The sequence below is a fragment of the Octopus bimaculoides genome, chromosome 20 (assembly GCF_001194135.2).
Source record: "Octopus bimaculoides isolate UCB-OBI-ISO-001 chromosome 20, ASM119413v2, whole genome shotgun sequence".
Classification (NCBI taxonomy): Eukaryota; Metazoa; Mollusca; class Cephalopoda; order Octopoda; family Octopodidae; genus Octopus; species Octopus bimaculoides.
The window spans coordinates 22,386,552-22,389,252 of record NC_069000.1 but is presented as its reverse complement, the minus strand read 5'-3'; the positions used below and the strand labels follow the sequence as shown (position 1 = coordinate 22,389,252).

The 2,701-nt window shown below is 36.4% G+C and overlaps 2 long non-coding RNA genes across 2 annotated transcripts in view; one reads left to right on the top strand and one right to left on the bottom strand.

Annotated features, from left to right (window-relative positions):
* Nucleotides 1-2,701, bottom strand: part of LOC128250338 (uncharacterized) — a 21,173-nt gene that overhangs the window by 12,953 nt on the left and 5,519 nt on the right. The window lies entirely within an intron of this gene.
* Nucleotides 673-2,701, top strand: part of LOC128250337 (uncharacterized) — a 31,376-nt gene continuing 29,347 nt past the window's right edge. The window contains exon 1 of the long non-coding RNA XR_008266364.1: nucleotides 673-876. This is a non-coding gene — a long non-coding RNA (uncharacterized LOC128250337). The remainder of the gene's footprint in view (nucleotides 877-2,701) is intronic.

Below are 2,701 nucleotides of genomic sequence, written 5' to 3'. Positions count from 1 at the left end.
CCACTCACGACTAGCTAGCGCGGACGCGCGACTGCGCGTTCGGGTCCGCGTTGCTTTAGTAGTACCTTGTATATATATATATATATATGTGTGTGTGTGTGTGTGTGATTATGTGTGTCTTTGTTTGTCCCCCCCCCCACTGTCGCTTGACAACTGATGTTGGTGTGTTTACGTCCCCATGACTTAGTAGTTCGGCAAAAGAGACCGATAGAATAAGTAATAGGCTTACAAAGAATAAATCCTGGAGTCGATTTGTTCGACTAAAACCCTTCAGAGCTGTACTCCAGCATAGCCACAATTCAGTGCCTAGAGTTTAAAAAAGCAAGTTATTTATCGACTGTCACAGCCGCACAATGAAAAACGCAGTTATGTAATGTTTGTTTTGAATATCGGACATACATTTATAACAGTTGTAGATGGTGTGATTACATGCTTCCTTATTTTTTTCTCAGGTCTGAAAGTAGCATAGTTGAGGCAGAATAGCTTCTACTAGCATCATAGACTCTGTTCGTCAATAATTTAAACTTTTAATTTACGAAGATATTCACGTGCAGAAAGAAAACATCGCATAGAAATCATATGGTATAAACTTCCGGTGTGAAGCTCTAGCGAACTACTGCTTTAACATTTAGATTTATGGTGGGGGATGATAAACACAAAGATAGTGTTATTTAAACATTTAACAAAATTGTAATTAAAATGCTTACAATTAAAAATAATTTCGAATTACAGCTCTTAATTTTGTTACCGCATGTAGCCGAGCCGGCATTATCTGCATGATGTTCTTGAAAGCGGAAGTAGATAGTGTTTGTGCATGTCCGGATTACTCCCACGTGTAAACGAATGCAACCCTAACTGTTTTGACGGTTGTTTTAGGTAAGTTTTTAACTGCTATTAAACTGAACTGCTTTACAGATTTCACCAGCTATGTTCACTGAAATAATAATTCCATAATACCACCGTTGTTCTCCTTTATTTAGTCGTGTTTTCGCCTCTCGTTTCAGTGAAATAACTCTCATGTTAAGTAATTTGTCCGATTACAAAAATTATTCATTAATTTTAAATATACTCCTTACTTTTTTTTTTGTCTTTGGGGATTTCTATGTTTTCCCTTTTCAATGAATATTCTTTGATCGTTCAGTTCAAATGTACATATTTCTCCGTAAATGTTACACCGAACTTGATGTATGTATGTATACATAGGTAGAGATGGACTATATGTAATCTGAACCTTTCCCCCACTTATTAATTAATTTTTTTTACGGAATCCCACTGTATAACCATACACACACTGTTGTTTAAAATTAATGTATCCTATTCTAGATAAACCTAGCGACATAACACGACCGAAAAATTATATGAGACTCACGATAGAATCGAAACCCAGATTTGTTGTTTTTATGTTCTTTACCCATTAAGATTGATACCTTTTTAAAAAGTGTTCTTAGGTTCGAGATCAGACTGTCCTGTTGTTTTTGTGCGCCCTTCTCCATCCACTGACAACTTTAACTGGTGACTAATTTGTTTTTCTTTGGCCCTTAGATGAGTTATTACCGTCAAGTATGCTTATAACAGCGACAAACTTTATTCGAGTTTATAAAAAAGAAGCCTTTAAAAATGCTAGTATTAAGGTTTCTATATAATGATAACAGTTTAGTAAAAATTGTAACGTGATGCTATGTTTATGATGTGTCCGTAAAACAAAAAACCAAAGCAACTCGCCACTTGTTTGCAGAGTACAAGTCAATCACGTACGACGAGTGTGGAGTCTGACCGATATTACACTGAGGAGTGGTTATGTTTTTTTTATTCTTGTTTTAAGCCTTTAAGTAAATGTCGAAAACAGATTATGTTTCATCACGAATTGATAAAAAAAATGTATCTATTGCTAAAACTTAGAAAAGGTAACTTGCACGTTTTTGTGGATTTGTCTCTGTACTGTCTCTGGTTATGTGTGCGGAAAAAGTGGAGTTGAACGACACACTCGTATTACTGGTACGTCATCATTTGCCATCATTTTTTTTTCCTGTTTCTATCAACTCATTATGGTACAATTTTGACTGCAGAACTGTAAAGTGCATCACCATGTGAAGCATATCAGTCGTACAAAAATGTTTGTTGTAGGGTTAAAATTGATAAAGCAATTTAAAATGACGTATCGATAGGAAAACTAAAGTAAAAATCCCATGTGACAATAATCTAGAAAAGTCTGAGAGACACATTACACAGCATGATTTGGGCTTTTCAGTAGTAACCAATGCCTAAAACAAAGCGTTTGTCAATACTTTTGAGAAGGGAATGCAGCACGTGTTAGCTGACTTTTCTAACATTTAATTTGCCAGGGAAATAACAAATCAGTTACTAACTACAGACATCAAATCTAGATTTGAATATAGTGTCTCCATACACTACCGACAATATAAGCGTGGCAAAACATAACGATATTCCCGGAAATTGTCTTTCTGCGCAATGCAACAGGATTTACGTCGGGGAAGGTGAAATTTGATGTTACTCTTTTACTTGTTTCAGTCATTTGACTGCGGCCATGCTGGAGCACCGCCTTTTAGTCGAGCAAATCGACCCCAGGACTTATTCTTTGGAAGCCTAGTACTTATTCTATCGGTCTCTTTTGCCGAACCGCTAAGTTACGTCGACGTAAACACATCAGCATCGGTTGTCAAGCGATGTTGGGGGTACAAAC